This window comes from Halichoerus grypus, chromosome 7 (genome assembly GCF_964656455.1).
Source record: "Halichoerus grypus chromosome 7, mHalGry1.hap1.1, whole genome shotgun sequence".
In the NCBI taxonomy this organism is placed as follows: domain Eukaryota; kingdom Metazoa; phylum Chordata; class Mammalia; order Carnivora; family Phocidae; genus Halichoerus; species Halichoerus grypus.
Genome location: NC_135718.1, coordinates 143,071,051 through 143,093,643, shown reverse-complemented (window position 1 = coordinate 143,093,643; position 22,593 = coordinate 143,071,051). Strand labels below are relative to the sequence as shown.

General features: G+C 36.9%; 1 pseudogene; it reads right to left on the bottom strand.

The window, feature by feature from the left end:
* Nucleotides 1-1,753: 1,753 nt before the first annotated feature.
* Nucleotides 1,754-22,225, bottom strand: LOC118538303 (small ribosomal subunit protein eS4, Y-like; annotated as a pseudogene).
* Between the last annotated feature and the right edge of the window lie 368 nt (nt 22,226-22,593).

The window sequence follows — 22,593 nt, the reverse complement described above, 5'->3', positions numbered from 1 at the left end:
CTCCTTGCCCTTCACAGGACCAGTTCATATCACTGTTTAAATATCCTTTCCTCAGAGAAGTTTTCTCTGATCACCGGATCTAAGAAAATTATTGACCCTTGCTTATCCTTTAGTGTACTATCTTGCTCTTTTCTATTCTAGCAATAACCAGAATTTTTAATTACATATTCATATAGCAAATAAGAACCTCAGGTCACAAGTTACAAAATACAAGAATTGTAGCTCCATTTTACATAAATGTATGTAATTTCTTTTTCTATTCTATTTGTAGATCCCATTTGATTTATATCTTGATTAAGATATAGATTCTGGATACTTTAACAAAGAACCAAGTAAAACAGTAGCTAAACTGCCTTTAAACTTAGTGAGTCTTGAATATGAGAATCTTATTTCTCTCTCTTTTATCAGTCTGAGGGTCAGCAGTCAAGGCTGATAGGGCAGTTTTGAAATGTCAAGGATCCTGGCTCTTTTGGTATTGTTATTCTGCATTCCTCAGTAGGAGGCCCCCATACCTGGGTACAAGATGTAAGGTTAACTGTAATTTGGTGTGGTAGGTAAGAGCAGTTCTTGGTTGAGGGAAGGACTAGGTGGAAAACAGCTCTGGGATGCCAATTCCTCTGGCCAGTGAATGCTCTTATGTGAACAAGGTCTTTAACGGTTTGTAAAGGAGGTGAGATTTTGAGAGGAGATAGACAAATTGGCAAAAGGTGTGGATGAAGAATAAGAAAAGGAAAGGTTGACTAAATGTAATGGCAGCATTTGAAAATCCACACTTTGTTTCTTCCCCTCTTAGTTTGTATGTATAGTATAAATACTAAAAATGCTAGGGAAAAGGGCATGATTGCAACAAAATGAAATTAGATGTGATTTAAACACAGGAAGCAGTAAGATTCAGAATATATGTGGAATATGGGGGCATCTGGGTGGCTCAGTAGGTTAAGCGTCTGCCTTCGGCTCAGGTCATGATCTCAGGGTCCTGGAATCGAGCCCCACATCGGGCTGCCTGCCCTGGAAGAGCCTGCTTCTCCCTCTCCCTCTGCCTGCTTCTCCCTCAGCTTGTGTTCTCTCTGTCAAATAAATAAATAAAATCTTTAAAAAAAAAAAAGAATATATGTGGAATATGGAAAGAATCTTTTGGCAAGAAGAAATGGTTTGAGCAATAAAGAATAATTTATACAACCTGGAAAAAGGGTTGGGGCCTTTCAAGTCAGCAATTATGCAGAATGAAAGACAGAGATTGTGGCTGAAAGTTAAGTTTTATGTGTCTGACTAGAAGATCAGCACTGAAGTCAGAGATCCGATATTAACTGAAGAAAAGGCTTGGACTGTTTTTGAGAATTTTGGATCCTTGGTGAAAGTGCTTTGGTAGAAACTTGCATCACAAAAGGTAACACATTTAAGGAGGGTCACTTTGAATCTGCACAATTGGCAAGATACTTCATCTCTTTTTTTTTTTTTTTTTTTTTAAAGATTTTATTTATTTATTTGAGAGAGAGAGAAAGAGAGAGCACATGAGAGGGGATAGGGTCAGAGGGAGAAGCAGACTCTCTGCGGAGCAGGGAGCCCAATGTGGGACTCGATCCAGGGACTCCAGGATCATGACCTGAGCCGAAGGCAGTCGCTTAACCAACTGAGCCACCCAGGCGCCCCGATACTTCATCTCTTGAGAAGAGTTTTTGGTTTTGTTTTCTGTGCTGTGTTATCTTTAATTAACCCTTGAGAGCTCTCCAATCGTTATCACCTGAAAATCATTTTACCCATTGCTTTGTTTGGCCACCAGTCTGTTTCTTTCTTCAGTAATAGTGAAACGGACACCTTTCCTTGGTTAAGAGAAATCCATGGTTTGTTGTGTTTTCCAATAACAAACACATTGGAAACCAGGTCAGCAAAGCTGTTGCCATTAGCATCTTTTACATCAACCACATCCAAAGGGCCATGATGTCTATGTTGGTGGTTAGTTCAATTTCTTCCAGGTTAGCACCTCCAATCACCATACCCAGATTACCAGTGTCAAACTTTATGAAATTGATCATCTTACCAGTCTCTAAATTAATCTGAATGTTGTAATTCACTTTGACGAGGGGATGAAGGTAGAAGATAATGGGAACGTCATGGATCATCACATGGGGGATTCCTTTTGTGCTCACAAAGATCTTTCTTACTCTGCACAACTGTACTTGGCTCCTCAGGCATAGTATAATGAACAGCAAAGAGACTCTTCGTGTCCTAGATCAGATGGTAATACTCTCTGGTCTTGTGAATACTGATAAAATCCATAATACCAGAAGGGTGGGTTATATCAGTTTATACCTTGCCATCAATTTTTTTTTTTCTAGCACAGGATTATATATAGACAGGTAGATATATATCATCTATGTCTATACCTATGTATGCACCACTATAGATGTATAGATAAAGGAATATCACAAACTCAAAGCTCTCATATACTAAGGTAATAGGTATGATGTGGCAACTTAGATTCAGCAAAACTATTTTAATTTTCACATTAAATTAATATGGTAACTTTGAATTCTATTGCTTTTTAGTGTTTAAGATAGAATCTGTAAGTTTGATTTGGCCTTACTATTATATAAAATGTATGAGCTTAAGGAGCCTACACTTAGTTTTATGTACAGTTTGATTCACATGTGAGTATTCTTTTCTTCTGACCTCACTCCCAAAAGGGAAGACTCCAGATGAAGTCTGGTTCTGAGCAAACAACTAGAAAAAACAACCCCATGGTGGTGTAACCCAGCTGACTTGGCCCACCAATCTTACCGAAATACTACATGCAGATCTTCACTTTATTTCCTATCAGGGCATACTTAAGTCTGTTGATTTCGACAGGGAGCCATTCTCTCAGCTTGTGGGGACCGGTGGGTAGACAAGGAGCAAGCACACTCCTCAGTTTGTCCAGCATCCAATGCCTTGGGGCTACTACATGCCTCAGATGCTCTTTGGGACCCCAAGCCACAGCTCCGCTAGGCACAGAATGTACTTGAGGTGTTTCAGACAACTTTGGAGAAATCATCAGAGAAGAAATAATCTACCTCCATGATTTCCCAAGTCGACAAAAGGTCTATTTTAGAAAAAGTTACACAGCAGACAATATGTTAGCAAGGAGGAAAGGAGTATGGTGGGTTTAAAAAGCTTTAAACTATTGATGTTCCAAATGGAAGAAGTTAAAGTAATCTTAGTCTCTTTGGCCTTGAGGGCAAGAGGGGCCTGTCTTCTTGGGTGGAAGGGCATCTCAGTTTGGTATGACTGGAGCGTCAGGCATTTTTTGGGGATAGCAGAGGAAGAAGGCAAGAGTTAGTGAGGAAGCTAGGTCAAGAGGGACCAATATTCAGTCCTGGGAAGCCATAAAACTTTTGCTAAATCTTCGTGTGACAGTTTTTGTGAATGGAATATCCACCAAGTATCTATCACTAAATATTTATTTATAATTTCTGGAGTTTCCTTTTTAAATTTCCTCCATTATTCCCATGTGGCATGCCTTTTTTTGTTTAAAGAAACTAATTTTTTTCAGAGGAAGGACTCCATTTTCTTGTCAATAAAAAGAAGATTCTTCTTATACCTTCTCCATACAATTTCATTAATGGTGAAATATAGAATAATTTCCTTCCTTCTATAGGAAAAAGTGATAAATGTTTTTTAGACCACACAGAAAGAAGAGTTTGCTGTGGCCTTTAGGTATATTCCCACATTTAATGATAAAAACAGAAAGCAATTTAAGAACAGTTTCCATGTGTGTCCAAATGTAAGACACAACATCCTTTTTATAAAAAAGCCAGTGGTTATTGATGTCTCAAGTAGGCAGTTAATTCATATCTGTGTATAGAGGGGCTTGCATGTGTCCATGCACACACACACACACGCACTCAGTGAGCATACCAGAAATTCAACATTGTTTTTATTTGTGCAGTTTTCGAAATGCATTCCCGTAGGAAGACGTGCTTTCCCCAGTGGTTTCTGCATACACATTACATCAAAGCAGCCATTTGATTCCTCCCAAAGGACGCAAAGAAAATGACCAAACAACATAGGTGCCTAAAATCATGTGACTTCTCCAGCACTGTGTGGAACATAGGAAAAAAACTGAGAAGTTATTACATCAGCATTTTCCCAATTCTGCAAACAGAATTCACAAAACGGGAAATATCCGAGTGGGATTTGATATGTCTTCAGAGCGTCAGAGGCAGTTATTTCTATGGGTCGTTATTGGTGATATCTCTCTTTTTTTCTGAAAACGAAACAAAACAAAACAACCCACATTATTTTTAAGGCTAAGTTTACACATTTTGACTGCAAATTCAGTGGCTACTTTCAAAACAATCGCTTTTCAGGGGGCGGGGGTGACAAGAATTTCAATTTCCTCAATTTCAATTTCCCTCTTCGACTCTACTTTGGTCCACTACTATCACCCTAGTGAACAAAGCTAGACAGTAGAGACGTTTTGGGAGTGTTCCATCTTTTGACAAGGTAAAGTAAAATATCACATGATTATGTATCATGAGTGAGGTTTTGATTGTGGCTACACAACTCAAAGATGAGATGGCTTGTTCTGTTTTTGCTCTAAGTCTCTTATTTATATTGCCCCCCCCTCCCCCAAGGCACAAATATGACAGTGAAAAGAACAAACACATTCCCTGGAGGATTTTTCTAAGAATTTCAACCAAAGACCAGAAGATAATAGTGGAAACTGGGTTCAAAAGAAACAAATAAGGGAGAAATGGTAGAATGTTCTGGAAAAACAATTAAGGACTGTGATCCAATAAAGGCTACACCGAAGAGCAGGTATAAGGCCGAGAAGTAGCTCACATTGTGCAAGGGAGCAAATAAATGTTTTGCAAACAGGTGTCATTCATTGGCAGGTTCAAGAAGCTCCAGGGCTGATTGGAGATGGTTTAGGCATTAGGCCACTTTTCCACGAAATGATTCTAGCAGCTTTCAAGATGTGAGAGATGATCTATTATTTTTGTATAGAAGCAAACTCTGATTTATTAGGGAGAGTATAGGTTGGGAAAGTGACCACCCATGTTTCCTTTTTTATCTCTTTTTCCAGATGTATTTTGTATTTGTGTTCTGTTGCTCTAGTGAATTGGACTATAATTTTGCAAATATCTTCACCCGTAATAACACACAATGTTTATACAAAACTTTTCTTCTAAAACCCTAAAGCACCTTTCAGACCTTAAATGACAAATTTGCATCAAAAATCTAGTTAGGAAGGAAGAGTCATTGTCAGTAAGAACTCATTGAATTCTTTCTAGGAGAATGTTTTGTTTTTGCTGGGCCTTCCCCTGCTTATTAGTGTAGAGAATTTTAAGTTTCATTCTTAATTGCAGAAAGTTAAACAGTCACAGACATCTTAAGTAAGTTCAAGTAAGGCCAAGATGGATCTGAAGTTCGGTCAGTTTAATTTTTGGCGATTCTTCAATTTAGTTTAAACCACAGTTATCACTGATCCGTTCAGTTGCATAACTCATTCAACTGAAGAATGTTCATTTCTCCACGCCACACAAGTAGAGCTGGCTGAACTTTCTCAGAAACGGGGATGCGGAGGACAGTAACATGGGCAGAGAGGGGTAGGATAACACGTCGCTACCAAGAAATGTGCCATAAGCACAAAGATAGAAACCTTCTGAACTGTTTTTTGGAATTGTTTTCCTTAAGATATAATTACTATTTTTTCAAATATGTACATGAGATAAATACTGTAGATACATAGTCTCCTACATGAAAAAAAGAATTGAGTTTTTTATTTTGGTCAAGATTGATAATCTCCCAAATATTCTACAAAGAACTCTTTGGAATTTTGGTGCTTAGAAGTGAGAAAAAATATCTAAACTCTAACTTTCAAATATATTTAGAACAGTCAGGGGAGAAGAGAAGGGGTCAGTCTCATTTTAAACTGTTCTTCAATTAAGTTGACATCATTAGAGTATCATTGGATTTGCATACTTTCAGCATAGATGGAGAAGTGAGGTGAGGCAGGAGTTCAGGATAAATTATTCCTGCCTTTGAACAATAAGTAAAGCTTTGTTAACACAGAATAATGTTCTGGTACATTTGTAACTCACTTAAAGATTCTAACAAACAAGATGTCAAAGCTATATAATATTCTCATGGCACAAAAATGTAGATATTAATGATGTGTTGTTTTATGTTTTCAGTGGATTTTTCCATAATAATTGTGCTGTGTGAGTAGCTCTGGTTAAAAAAGGTAAATTAGCATTGAATGGAGGGCAAGCCTTTTTCCTATGCCTGTCATCCCAATAAGTGAACCAGACCTTGCTACACAGCCGGGTCTGCAAGTTTTATCCCCTCTGAGACTTTACCCTTGACTTTTTGCACTTATGGTATTAGATTCTAAGCTCCAAAAGGCACCTGAAACATGTTGAGTTTCACTTCTGTATGCCTAGTACCTACCCAAGTGCTTGTCATATGGTGAATTCCCAGGATAGTTATAGAAAGAAGGGGCAAAGGGAGGAAATGAGGAAAAGAAGAGGGGGAAGGAGGGAGGGTTCTATATTATATGCACACTGTGACCACATTGGACACTGTTCATAGCTCAAATAGTCATAGATCTCTTTCTGGGTTGCATGTCATTTGACTTATCCTGTTCTTAAGGTGACTATAACTAAGAAGCCTGCCATCATTTTAAATATTGGATCCCAATGAGTATCTACTTGTCTCATTTGGTAGACGATGCTTTATAAAATTCAGTGTTCAAAACACTTGAACTTTCCCACCTCAGGCCATTTTTTAATTTTTTAATAAATTTCCTTAAAAAGGAGTGCATCTTTCCTGACTACAAACACAAGGTAACACTGCATGCTTTCTGTGTTCGGAGTGGTTTCATGTCAAAATCCTGGATTCAGCGAGAGCAATACTCATGTCATGTTGCTGACACGCATATGCACTAAAAGGAAATAGGCAAAGAATCTAGTTGTGAAAAAATTAGATAACTGGGGAGGAGAGGGACCGTCGGGTGTGAGCCTCCCACTCTCTACTCTCTCGGTGCACCTGCTGCAGAGTGGTCGGCAGGGTTCTTATTCCCACCACAGGAAGCCCTGCTACGTTTCTGGCAGCATGCAAGGTTAGGCGAGAACTCCCGGCACTGAGTTATCATGTATTACTTGAGCATGCACAGTATGTGCCTGCTGGGCTGTCTCCTCACTGTGGAAGTTTAAATTGGCTCAGGCTACCCTTGCTAGTGCTGCCGGGGAAGATCAGCTGGCTCACCGCTGAGTGGTCTCTAGTGTGCATTTCCTGTAGTGAATTCGTTGTCAAGCAACTGGTCCATGAACCATCAATTTCAGAAAAGTTATCTTGCTACTATTTCATAGTTTACTGGACTTAGGGGATATTGACACACGCTAACAAAACTTACACAAAGGCAATATATTAAATATTACCAATTATTAAACACAACCTGTAATATGACTGTCCCATGGGCCAAAGGATCAGAATACATGCTGTGATGTAATGGCACCTTCTGTCCCTATAATCAAACCACATAGGAAGCCAAACTTGTGGTCAGAATAGTGTTTGATTAACATGGAATCAGAAAATGGCAAATTAGCTTACATGATTCAAGGGGCTAATACTTTCCAACTGGTAGTATTCAACATACCTATTTCTATAATATATCATATCTAGATGGATGGATAGACAGATACACATACATAGATACAGATATACACACACGTATATTATATACATACATATATTACATATTCACATACATGGAAAAGTACTGGCAACCAGTAGTGCACTGGAACCTGGGAAAGTGGGGTTGGTTTGCCCTTGGCCCTCAATTTAAAAGACCCCACTCAGAGCCTCTTATCCATACTCATAGGGCTAGGAGTCTGTGGGGCCACCAGGGGCTTGTGCCCATCCCCACTTTTTGAGACAACGTCCAGGTATTCAAAACTCCAACATTTCTTGCCTGCTTGGCCCTGATCCTTCTTCTAGGACCTGCAAGGGCCTCTTGCCTAGGTCTGTCCTCCTGAGGATGGTCTCTGCCACTGTTACACACACCACTAGATTCCAAAGTGGTCGAGGGGTAAACGGAGCTTAGAAGTGTGGACTGAGGGATGGGGGTGTGGGGTAATTGGGTGATGGGCATTAAGGAGGCACTTGATGTTATGAGCGCTGGATGTTATATGCAATTGGTGAATCACTAAATTCTACCTCTGGAACTAATAATACATTATAAGTTAATTAAATTGAATTCAAATTTTAAAAAAAGAAGAAAGAAATATGCACTGAGGCATGCACATGGGTGTGCACAAGGCCTTTTTTGGTATAGTGGAATCAAGTGTGGGAAGAGAAGAGCAGGGGGGTGGGGGGATGGGGTTTGTTGCCATGGGCTTAGGGCTAGGAAGATGGAGCCAGATCTCTCTGTGCTGCCAAGTTCCAGCATGGAGCCCTAAGGAGTTCTAGAAGTACTAAAATTCTAAATTCAAACCTTCCCTTCCAGGTCCTAATGGAAGCATATTTTGTCAAGATAGAAAGTACAACATATTTAAGCATGTGTTAACCTGGTTTATCTTGCCCAGGGTCCTAAAGATATAGTCCTAAGACATCTTGAGCCCCATCCCTCTCTTCTTTCCTCTCTCAGCACTTTTTCCTGTAGCTATATTAATATCTAACTTTTTTCTTAGATATATTAATATCTAACTCTTGCTGTCTGTTTTATTTACTGTTGCATCTCCAGTTTCTGGAATAGTGTCTGGCACATGCTTAAATGCTGAATACATATTTATTGATTAAATTAATGAATAAATGATAATATAATAAATCCAGTTCAGGGCTAAGAAATAATTATATCATTTCAGGGAGACTTGGTTATTATGATTGAACTATAGTTTAACTTGTATGGTGGAAAATTATTCATGACATTGGCATTTTACAAATAGATGTAAGGTATTAGGTGTCATATTGATCTGCTCCCAGGTTAGTTTGAAATTGTTGGGGTCTTTCTTTCGGGGGGGGGGGAGATTTTTTTTTTCCTTAAGTTTGATAAACTTGAAGAAGATCCTATGAGAAGTGCCAGACTCCACATGGAAACTGAGGGAAGGAGGCAGATTCCTTATCTCACCCAGGTGAAGTACTTTAGGCCATTTAAGGTTAGAGTCAGGAAAGTTCCAAGTGCTTCTGTCAGTAGCTCCCTGTATAAAATGACAGACAGGCAAACAGTGAAAGGCTGTTCTGAAGGAACATTGGACAATGTGAATGATTGGTAGTGCATAACCAGATCTTGAAAGTAGAGATAGAGATGTAATTCATGAGGAATTGAGAAACAAACAATATTCACATCACTTACTAAGAGCAGTTAGGTAACAGGGAGATTATCTGAACCAAATAACCTCTTTAAATGGACAGAATTATATTTATTTCTCTCTCTCTTACAAGTCATTGTCTGTCTTTTTTGGATTTTATTTGGAGTTGAAGTAGGAAAAGTCTAGTGGATAAAAAAGAGCCATAGAGTTACAGTTGTGTGTAACTTACCAGTTCCTTTACACATTTCTTATGTGACATGGTGAGTAGACTGTCAGTGGATATATTCTAAATGAACTTTTACCCATTAAAATATTTTACTGTGATGTTAAACATGCTGTAGATTAATTTAATTATTAATAGTTCATGACAATCATATCAATAGTATGAAATCAAGATTATATTTGTTCTTTAAATTTGGTCAAAAAGCTAGGCTCAGACATCCACTCAAGCACAAAAAATCTTTAAAAAATGAGAAGTGTCAAAATACTGAAATATTCAAAATATTGAATAACCTTTGTGAGAAACAGTTCACTCATCTCATTCAACTATGGGAATATATTATAATTTATTTGTCCATTCTACAGTGGATGGGCATGTCAGGGTTTTTTTCAGTTTTGGGCTATTATGAACAGTGATGCTATGGATATTCTTAAGTATGCCTTTTAGTGCACATATGTACACATTTGGGTTTGTTATATGCCCATGTTTATCTTCAGTAGATAATGCCAAACAGTTTTCCAAAATGCTTGTAGCATATTCCCTCTTACAAAGAGTATATGAGGATGAAAGGAGCCAGGCAAACTACATAAAATTTAAAGCCAGGCAAACTAATTGATGGTGACAGATAATGGATAATGGTTACTTCTAGAACTAAGTGACTGGGAGGGGACCTAGAGGGAGTTTCTGGAATGCTGTTAATGATTTATTTCTTGGTAGTTAAAAGGGGATTTCATTGCAATTGCACCAAAAAGAATAAAACATTTAGTAGTAAATTTAACCAAGGAGGTGAAAGACCTATACACTAAAAACTATAAGAGCTTAATGAAAGAAATTGAAGACACAAATAAATGGAAAGATATTCCATGTTCATAGACTGGAAGAATTGATATTGTTAAAATGTCCATACTACCTAACACAATATATAGATTCAGTACAATCCCTATCAATACTCCAATGACATTTTTCACAGAAATGACAAAACAATTCTAAAATGTGTATGGAACCACAAAAGACCCCCAGTGGCCAAAGCAATCATCAGAAAGAAGAGCAAAGCTGGAGACATCATATTCCCTGATTTCAAATTATATTACTAAGCTATAGTAATCAAAGCAGTATGGTATTGGCATAAAAACAGATATAGATCAATGGAACCTAATAGAGAGCCTAGAAATAGACCCACACATATATGGTCAATTAATTTAGACAAAGGAGCAAAGAATATACAATGGGGAACAGTCTCTTCAATAAATGGTTTTGGGAAAACTAAACAGCCATATGCAAAAGAATGAAACTCAGCTATTATCTTACACCCTACACAAGATATCATTTCAAAATGGATTTACAACTTGAATGTAAGACACGAAACTACAAACTCCTAGAAGAAAACATAGGTGGTAAGCTCCTTGACATCTGTCTTGATGATGATTTTTTTTTGGATTTAACACCAAAAGCAAAGTCAATAAAAGCAAAGTAAACAAGTGGGACAACATCAAACCAAAAAAACTTCTGCATGACAAAGGAAATCATCAACAAAATGAAAAGGCAACCTACTAAATGGGAAAAAATATTGGCAAATTATACATCTCGTAAGGGGTTAATATCCAGGAAATATAAGAAGATCATACAAGTCAATAACAAAAGAACAACAATCCAAGTAAAAGATGGGAAGAAGGACTGAATAGACATTTTTCCAAAAATATGCTGATGGGCAACAGACAAATGAAAAGATGTTTCACATCACTCATCATCAGGGAAATGCAAATCAAAACCACAATGAGATATTACTTCACACCCATTAGAATGGCTATTATCAAAAAGACAAGACATAACAAGTGTTGGCGAGGATGTGGAGAAAAGGGAGCCCTTGTGCACCATTGCTGGGATGTAAATTGGTAGAGCCACTATAGAAAAAAGTATAGAGGTTCCTCAAAAAATTAAAAATAGAACTACCATAATTGTTCCAGCAATTTCACTTTTGGGTATTTATCTGAAGGGAATGAAAACACTAACTCAAAAAGATACCCACACTCCCATGTTCACTGTAACATTATTTACAATAGCCAAGATATGGAAACAACCTGCGTTTGCACTGATAGATGAATGAATAAAGAAATGTGATGTATATCATATATATGATGGAATATTACTCAGCCATTAAAAAAGAAGGAAATCCTGCCATTTGTGACAACATGGATGGACCCTAAGGGCATTATGCTAAGTGAAATAAGTCAGACAGAGAAAGACAAATACTGTATGATTTCACTTATGTGTGGCATCTTAAAAACAAAAACAAAACTCATGAATACAGAGTACAGATTAATGGTTGCCAGAGGTGGGGGGCAGGGGCAAAGTGGGTAATGCAGGTCAAAACATACAAACTTCCAGTTATAAAATAAATGTCCTGGGGATGTGATGTACAGCATGGTGACTATAGTTAATAATAACATATTGTATATTTGGAAGTAGTTAAGAGAGTGGATCTTAAAAGTTTTCATCACAAGAAAAAAAAATTGTGTGAGGTGGTGTATGTTCACTACACTTATCATTTGGTGGTGATCATTTCACAATATATACAAATATTGAATCATTCTGTTGTACATCTGGAACTAATATGTTATATGTCCATTATACCTTAATAATTTTTTTAAAAAATAAATCAAATAGACGGATGGCCCTCAAGAATAAACAAAAAAAAAAGTTGGGGGGTGAGTTCACATTCTGAACATTTATCAAGCTATACATTTATGATTTGTGAAAATTTCCACATGTGTGATACTTCACTAAAACTTATTTTAAAATATTTCTATTAAATATGCTGCTTTGCAGTGAGAGGGAACTTATCCTTATTAGAGATATTTTTGGCACAGGATGGACAAACAGTTGGTAGAAACTTTACACGTTTTATAGTAGATTGGAAGAAATGGCTTTCAGGTTCCTTTTACCTTTGATTTTATAATTTTCTGATGCTAGGGAAAGTTTTCCAGTATCTTTAGTTCATTCTTCATAAAATTTGGTTTCCTATCCATCTACCACCATTGACCCATTTCTTCCGAAGGCAAACAGTTCTCCAGGAACAGAGCTTTTGGCTTTTTTGTTCTAATTACCACGCTGTGTCCTCAGGTTATATGAAATTTTATTGAAGTGTTTTGGTACATCTGCTGTGGGTCTTTTGTCAGACAGTTCTCAGTAGCAGAAAAATGACAGCCCATTCACCCATGGTGTGCATGCTCCTTTTCCTCACTTTCCAGGCTCTGCCAACTGTTCAAGGGTGTCGGGAGTGCTGTTGGCATGTTGTTTGCTATTTCAGTCCTTTTGGTTTTGTGCATGTGAAGGGAATACTAATAGAAATGGAAAACAAATGAAAAGTAAAAAGGAAAGAAGATGAAGTACAAATGTAAGCAGAAAAAAATCCTTTTCTTAGAAAGTGAAGCTAGAAGTAATTTGATGGAGTAAGCCACAGTACAGGATCCAAAGTGCTATGTCATTGAGTGAGTCTAAAGTGAGAACAAACTGTGACAGAGGGTCATTCAATTCTCGAGAGGCCATGATAAACTAAACTATGGAGTACCACTACATTTTAAAATCTTCCTTGGCAGCTACTAAGAAAACCTAAAATGTAAATGGTGTATATCAAAAACAAAGAGTTCAGGAATCTTCCTGAAGATTTACCTGCAAAAAAAAAAAAAAGGAATTTACACCTTTATGTATGAGTTGGGGCTTAAAAGATGTCATACATTTTACCAGCTATTAGTCGTATCTAGAGCACAGCTTTTGTTTATAAATACTGCTGACTACTTCTGTCTTGTCTTCTATGAGAGCTTTCTATGTCCATACAGTATGAACTTCCCTCCTCTCTGCCCCCCGCCCTTTTTTTTCTGGCTTAAATGGATTTCTGTCACTTGCAACCAAAAGAGTACTAGTACTCAAATTGGCAAGTGTGTGCCAAAACAAACTTGGAGAAAATATGGAACTGAGGCTGGAAATACAGAGCATTTTCCTATTCCAGAATGAAAAGCTGTAAATCTTTGGAAGCAATAACCTGACCTTTCTCTTGGGATCAGATATACTGTGCTCTTTGGGGATGAAAGTGTAAGAATTTTGTGGTAAATTGTTAGATTAGCATACATTACTGAATATTTCTGATGGCCTCCATTGACATATTTCAAAAGGGCAAGAAGTTCCTGTCCAAAGTTACTTTGCTGAAAAACAGAACCAGAAACAATAGGATAAGTATATAACTTTGTTATAAGGAAGATCTGAAACTGCTTAAGAGCAGATAATCATTGGTCTTTCTGAGCTGCAATGTTAGTATAGTGTGTTCTAAGGGACCCTGCTTCTAATGCTAAGGATAACATAAGATTGTGGTTTGAAATGTGAATATACAGAGAAAGAAGAGGTGAATCAGAGAACCCCAATTTCATATTCTCTTGCTCCTCTTACCTCACAAAGCTCATCTTGCTAATTGCTATAGTTTATGGTTCTGGTTGGAAATTAACCTTGATATAGGATCATTCTAGAGCTGTGCTAATATGGTAGCCATTAGCCACTTAGAGCTATGTAGATTTAAATTAGTTAAAATTAAATAAAATTAAACTTTAGGTCCTTGCTGATACTATTATCACTTGTCAAGTGCTCAGTAGCCACATGTGTGTAGTGCATGCCATATTGGACAGCACAAAATAAGAACATTTCTATCACTGTAGGAACTTATATTGGACAGCTCTGATCCAGAAAAATTAATTTATGAGGAAAAATTTTTAGCTGCCCCAAGTCAGTCTATCATGTTTTATTTGTGCTCCAAGGCTGATAACTTTAAGCAGAAATTAGGATTTTGGACATAGTCACTTGGGTTTGTAGTTCAGCCTAGATTAGACTACAAAATTTCCTATATTGCTAATTAGCAAAGAGTGTCTACAACAATGATAGTAAGCAGTTGTCACTTAAATTCTTAGGGTAGTATATGATCACAAAGCTTCTCAAGACTGGAAAAAAAATGACTGTTTTCCAGCCTCATAAGTAATTTATAGTCACCAAAATTACCACCAAGAGAATTGAACAACTAAGTTAGGACACCCCAAGGGAGTACTACAATGCCTCTTTTATGGCTGGTTCTGAAAAATGTAGGGGAAATCTTCCCAGGAGATTGATGTTCAAAGATGTTAGTCACTCATCCAATATTCATTTTGCTATTGCCATCTATAAATGTCCAAGGTTTGATGTGTTCCCCTTTCTAATTTTTTAAATGGGAACATTTACTGCTGCTATCTTTCTCCCCCACCACCACCATTATATATTGGTCTGCATTGGGGGAGGATGCAAAGTCCATATATTTTGTGCTCTTCAAGAACCATGTCTGGGTCTGACTGAGTCATCTAGAGAAGGAATCCTGAGTTGCTGAACTTAAAATGATCATATCACTTCTGTAATTAACAGAATGCTGTCTTGAGGTGTCTCATTTTTAGTTGGGTTGAGTAGATTTGGGATTCTATATGAACAGGTGAATCATGTTAAGCAAGGGTTCATTAGGAATTGAGTATGAAAAAGAGGAAATGCATGTGTTAAAGGCAGCCATAGAGTGGAATAGATAGTGGAAAATGTTTCAGTTGTGGGAAATTCCAGATTTGGTTCTAACATCTCTCCATGATCTGATATATTCTTGTTTTATTTTTATAACATAACCCCAATTCCTGGCTCTAGTAGATTGGCTAAGCAAGTGCTTATCCTACAGCTTTTCCCAGACTCTACCATGTAGCCAGAGATGATCAGTCTAAGGATCAACACCTGACCTGGGCATGACGAAATGAAATATAAAAGTCAAGAATATGATCATGACAGTCCACCAGGGAAAAGAATATTGGATTAGGAGCAAGGAAACCCAAGTTTTAGTCATAACTCTGTCCGTATATTCAGCATGGGACAAGTGACTTTATCTCTCTGGACCTACGTTTCTTCATATGTAAAAAAGGGAGTTTGGTACTAAAAATACCATTATTTCCTAGTGTGTTTTCTATGGAATGTTAATGAGCACCATACAAAGAAAAAAAAAAACTGTGTTGGTCAGATCTATGTTTCCCAAAGTTTCTTTGCAATAAGACTTCTCACAATATTTACTTATAATAATGTGCATTGTGAGTCTTCTAGAAAGACCTAAATATGCAATTTCTTTGGTATCATACCATTTTTCCCCATGGAGCCTTCATGGGGTAGTGTTTCTATTTTGAGAAATGTAGGTTAAGATCTTTTCTGAGATCCTTCTGCTTCAAGATACCATGGATTTCATGATCAACTTTCACTAGATTATGGCACAGCCCAGTGGGGAAGAGAGCATTTAATGTCCGGCCTACATAGTTTGAAAACAGCCCCTTACTTCAGTCAGAAATCTTGTAAGGCACCCAGATGTGTTGCTTGCACGCTGCCAAAGAGGCAGCTTGACTGGATTTTTGTTCAAATCAGGCGAGCCTGTTGGCATTGAGTAGACACAGAGAGAGTGTGCATTCCTGGGCTCCTTTTCCATTAGCCACGCAGCAGCTGAAGCTCATGGCTAAACTGTTCTTCATCTTAACTGGGCATGTGTCCAGATTAGAGAAGGGAACAGAAGGAGTGATATACTCCCCCTTTAGGATCTGAAGGACAGCAAGCTACTACCCATTTTTAACTAAAGGAGAACTAGAGCGTGTACTCAGGATTCCAACATTTGGAGAAATTTGAAAGGTCATCTCATCCAGCTACTCGTGGATACTTGACTTCTTTTTGCCACTGTGTTAGACATTTCCATTGATAAGAGACACACTATAAAGCAAACCAAAGCACACAAAGAGATGTAATGGTCAGAAAGGCTCCTTTATTTTGGGTTAAATTGTGGCTCCCTATGGATTTCATCTGCTCGTTTAGTTCAACCTTCTGGAGTCATTCAGAATAAGCCTAAACTCCTCTCACTTGATGGCCTTTTAAAACTCAGAGGGTGGGTCACCTTGTAGTTCTGAAGATCAGATAAAACACCAGTGAGACTTTTTTGGAACCGTTCAGTGGCATGACAAGACACATATAGAATATTATATTTACTATGTCTTACAGCCTTTTGCACTGTCTTCATCTCTCAAAGTTTGGGTACACAGATACTTGCTTATAAGTCACTGGATAACAATATTCAATGCTAATTGTATGCAATGTGTATAACATAATGCTTTTGTTAGCATATGAATAAATATTATAATTGACTTTGAGCAACAAGATAGAAACTTTCAAATATATATGCAGCAGCTGAAATAAAACCGCACACTGGCAGTGAGTTATTGTCTGAAGGTGAACCATATCATAAGCTCTGTAATGGTCAGTGGGTGAAGTACTCAGAGGAGGGGCCTCACAGGGATTTGATATAGGGCACTGTTTAATCTGTTGCCAGCTTGGTCACAGATATCGATTACAGCAAATTCTATGAGATATGCATATCATTAACTTAGTAACATAATATTTTGGTCTCTGTGGTGTTTCTCTTAGTGTATAAATGGAGCTAACATGTGTTTCTGCCAGTGAGAGAGATTTTTTTAGGTGAATCACCATTAAAACTTGGGGGGAGTAAAGAGTTTTCAAATGTTTTAACTACAGAAACTAGACATGCATTAATCAATCCTTTTTGAAGTTCTTCATGAATCACTTTATACCCTAATGAACTTGGAAAAAAAAAAGTAAATGCCTATGGTTACATTGGAGAGTTGTTCGTTTGACTAAAGCTCTTCTCAAGACCCAAAATGCCAGCAAGATAGCAAGTTAAAAGTTTCTAGAATCTTCAGTTTAACAGATTTTGTTATTTTTTCTGTTCAGAGGAGAATTCAGTATATTTTGAACATGTCCTGAGGAAAATTTAGGCCAAATGATTTTTCTTTCCATTTCAGTCATTTTAAGAGATGATCTTTGTGAGAATCCATCTGTGTTACCTCAGAAAAGGGGTTCTTTGTTACTTTCTTAAGTAATTTACCTCAAATCACCATGCTGTTTATTGAAAAATTGTTCACTAATAATTTATCAGAGATAAAAATTTCTCTTTATATTAAGAAATTTGCATACTTTCTAGGAGATACTTTGAATTCAAAAATCTTGCAGAATCTTTGGTCTTCATTTTTTTTTTTTCAGGAATTGAATTTTATTTGTTGTCATGGGACTGAAAACATCACTTAAAATTACCAATGGTGATCTGACAAAAATATGTATATAATATAAATACATATAAAAATATATATTATATCTATTTAATAAACATATTAAATAGATAATAAATGTATAAAATATTATATATACATATATATAACAACATGTATCTAAAAATTGAATAGGTCTTCATCATTATCTATGAAATTTCCATCCCATGCAGGAATATAAAGAGTTCCTGACAGATAAATACCCAATCTTCCTTCCTCCTTTCCTTCCTTCCTTTCTTCCATTCATCTGCTAAGTTGATAGAGATAGAGAGAGAAATTTTAGCGTCAGATTTCCAAGCCCCCACAGGGCAACACAATGAGGACAGATGTTCACTTGAACATTTACCAGGGTTCTACCTTAGGAGGGGAACCCTGAAATTATGAAATTCAAAGTTTATATAGGGTGGTTGGCACATAAGTCCATCCTTTCTTCCAGAAAGAAGGTTTTCACTCTGGAATGTAGATAAATCTCCCCTGTGGAGAAGAGGAGAAATTGCCTGGGTTTTTACTACCCTAGAAGGTAAGCAAATGGTGCTGGGGTAGATATATCCTGAAACTTATTCACCATATACTATCTCTCACTTCCATCTCTCACATGTTTTCTATTCAGTCACCCCTTAACCAAGTTTACTTATATTCTCTCTCAGGTAGCCTGGTCCATTTAGAAACATGGAAATATTCATGGAGGTCCAAACACAACCATTCATCCATGCAATCAAAGGCTCTTGAGCTCTTTATAGGTCTTCCTCTACACATAAACATGCTACATCTATTAAAAGTAAAGAAACATGAAACATAGCCATTGCCCTCCAGATATGCACAATATAGAGTCTGTTTCTTCCACTCTACAATGTGGAGTGGCAGAAGTTATTACTTCATAATGCAATTCATTATATTTTTAAAATGTTCAAATTGTTAACAAGTTTTTGTTACAGCAAATATAAGTCTAGTTCTCTGTAATTTCAGCTTACTTATTGTTCTTTTTAGACCCACTAGAATAACTCAAAAAATCAAATTCAAGCTCTATAGGTAGCTACTCAGCTATTTGAAGATTTTTAAAAAATGTTCACTCTCCCTCACCCAAGTATTTTCTCTTCTATGCTAAACATCTCTAGATCATTGGACTGCTCTTTTTTTTTTTTTTTTTTATCAGTAAAGCTTATTTAAGTGTTTCTTATTAAAAATAATTTCTAGGCATTTCACCATCCTGATTATTTTATTCAATATGCTCTAGTTGGTCAATGATCCATTTAAAAGAAACATTTCTTAAAAAAATATTTTAGGCATTTTCTGACCAATGCTGGATACAGAAATGCAACTATTACCTCTTTTTATCTGCATATGACATACCTATCTTGACTGTCTATCACCCTATTAAATTGCTTTTCAGAACTGTATTTTTTATAATTAAATAGATTATTTATAAAGGATCTTGACTCTATTCATAAATACTGCTTGATATAACCATTGCAAAACAGTAAAAAATATTACTCAGAGTTGTTATTCTGCTAAAGTTATTCTTGGTAATAGTCGTCATAATGCAAAAATAGTTTGCAAGTCCTCATCAGTTCATCTGTTGAATAGTACATTGCTTATGAGTATTGATTGATCCAGCTTAATTTTACTCCTAACATAACTAGACTAAGTACAGTTATTTCAGTTATCAAGTTACCCTATTGAATATATTCATGGTTGAAAATTATGTGTATTTTTTTAAGTAAAGCATTTGAATTTATCTTCTCTATGTTTAATCAGATTTTATAAATAGACACTGTAATAATTTATTTGAATCTAATTTTCTATTCATAGTAGAAATATAATTTCCATTTAAGTAAATTGAATATAACAATTATTCTGAGATTATGGAAAAATACTTTAAACCCATTAGCACAAAGATTTAGAATTCATTCAACAACAAATATTTGTAAAGTACTTGTATGTTCAGCACACTGTTTGGGGAGTGGGGATATAGAGAAAAGTCTCTGCCACCATGGAGCTTACCTTCAGGTGGTGGAGACAGTATAAACAAGAGCAAATAAATAATGTGTATTGTATGTTAGCTAATGAAAAGTGCTAAGGGGAAAACTAAAGCAGAGAAGAGAGATAGAAGTGTAGAAATTGGGTGGAGCAAATTGAAATTTTATAGAGGTTCAAAGGTCTCCATCCTAATGTTGGCTTCAGTTTCAAATTACAGAATGCTTTGAAATTAAAGAAAAATTTTAGGAAATTTCCTTTAATAATTTAGTTTGTTGTTGATATTTTTTCAATTCAGAAATTCTCTTTTCTCTTCTCCAGTCTTTCTTTTCTTCCCTTCTCACTAGCTTTGCCATTCTAAGAGACAGTTCACGTGGGAAAATCTAAGGTCCCTATTTGATGGGAATTCTTAACAATTTTGCAAGTGGACACAAGTTACACTAGAAAAAAATATCTCAGTCCAAGAAAGCAAGAATGTGTGAAAATATGACAACTTGGAATTAAAATGAGGAAATCCCAGATGTTCTGAGGCTGTTTGTGTTTAGCCATGACAACATGAAATCAATTCAGAAGCATTTGTCATTTTTTTATCCTAGTGTGGCTTTCCCCCAACACCATCCAATGCGGAGCCATATATCTCAGTGCTCTTGCATGTGTGCTTGGAAAATGCAAGTGTATTTTAACATTAGCCTCAACAATCCAAAATAGGGAGGACAAATGGACTTCAAGGAATATAGCACATTTTTTTCCAATTCCAAAGCAAATTGTTTTTGAGTTATTCCTTTCCCTGGCACAAATAATTAGGAGTTGATTAAATGCAGATATGTTTGCAGATGACAGCATTGGTTATTTTGGGGAAATAGGAGATAATATGAGCATGACTTTTGATATTTTAATGTATCCACCTGTTGAAATTCTGCACAAAACCTGATCTCTGAGGTCACATCTTTTTTATTCCCCCATGCAACCTATGCTGACCACACCAGGCTACCTTGAAATCTCTATCCTCTCCTCCACTGGCACTTACCATACATGTCTGGATTTGTGAAATGTTCATGTTTTGCCCTATTCTTCTATTATGTGAGGTCCTTAAAGATAACCTCCTCTTATGCATTTTCCATATCTTCCGTTGTACCTAACACTGAAGTCTTGCTCAACAATTACCTTCTAATCAATGGATTGATTCTTCTTCTTACCTTGCTTGTAGCAGCACCCTTTCTGTTCAGCATGGTAGCAGTGCAGTGTAACTACTGATGGTTGGGAAATGACAGCAACAACTAGACTAGTTGGGAGTCCTGAAATCAGGGATGCGGATGGGGGTGAGGAGTTAAAAGGGAGGCTTTTAACCAAATCTTCAGGCAATGCATTTCCTAAAGAAAGGAATCACAGACAAGAGGCAGCAATAGTTTCAGCCTCCATCAGAACAGTTTTGCTCTCTTTCTTCTCTTTTCTTTCTTCTGCTTAACCATGAGCAATTTAGGAAAAACTTCTGGCAGGGTTCTAATCTTCCAGCCATACTGACACCTTCAGGAAATAGTCATTCTAGTGCCAAGGCAAGCCATGACTCAGGCCGACACAGAGAATGATCCAAAAGTAAATATGTATTGGAGCTTTGATATATGATTTGATTTTCTTTTTGCAGATTTACCTCCTCCCCCATAATATTTAACTTGGATTCCTATTTATAAGGTGGAGTCTCAATGATAATGCTGTTCTCAAGACCTGTGCTTAAGAGAAGCTATGTAAAATTATTACTCGAAAATACAAAATATTTCTTCTGTTGAATTCTGTTTTGCATTAGAGAGAAAAATTGGAAGATTCCATTGTAAAACTGAAAATTTTCTATCCTTAATCAAACTTTTGGGAAGAGTTAGTTGGCTGGGGGTACTATAGCAAAGCAATTCTCTTAGTTGCCTCCTTCCCACTTGCCTCTTTTTCCACCTTTCCCAGACCTACAGTCTAGCAACCCTTCCAATTGCATCCCTGAACCACCTTATTTTATGGTTGCTTCCTTCTCTATGAATCCCAAGCCTCATATGCATCATCTAACCATACTCTCCATAGGACCAGTTACTGAAACCTGCTTTTCCATATACTTCAGCCAAAATTTACCTGAAGATTCTCAATCTTGATTTAATTTCATCATTCTCTGTCTCATTCCCCATCCCTAAACTGCTGAAGATAACTGCTTAACTCTGGAGATGCCACCAAATATATCAACTCCCAGTGCCGCTGGGCCATCAGGACTACTCAACAATCCTTGAATAGTTCTGTAGCTATTCCCCTTTCCCATCTCTTCCTTGTCACATTTATAATCCTTCATGGTCCTCTTGGAGAGAGGATTTCCTATATCTCCTCCCTTGGTAAGTGATAGTATGTTCTTCTGCAGTCTTGGGCTTAAACCTCTACATTCATGGCTTATTACCTACAGCCATCTTTTCTCCATCTTTTCTCCTGTTCCTGCCAAGCTTTCCCTTTCTGATTTCCTTCTCCCAAATTTCAAAGAAAAATGTACTCCTGCCCTTGTTCAAACCTTGTCTTTCCATCGTACACCCACTTCCCTCCCCATCCCTTTAAAACTGAGGCCAGCCACTGGTTATCTTCGCCACTGTTTCAAGCCCTCCCCTCTACCGATTCTGTCCCTATCACACATAAGTATGTTTCTATAAAATATAAATTCCTGCCCTCTGGTTACTACCTTAAACTTCACTTCCATTCAAACTTTAGCTTATAAAAAGAACAGTCTATGTGGCTTCCTGTTTAACTTCCTTCCATTTTATTAATTTAATAAAAAAAATTTTATTTAAGTACACATATGGAAAGTGCATAAGTCATATACAGCTCGATGCATTTTCATAAACAAATCTCTACCAGCACCAAGAAGTCCCTTTTGTGTGGATCACCTGGGTGGCTC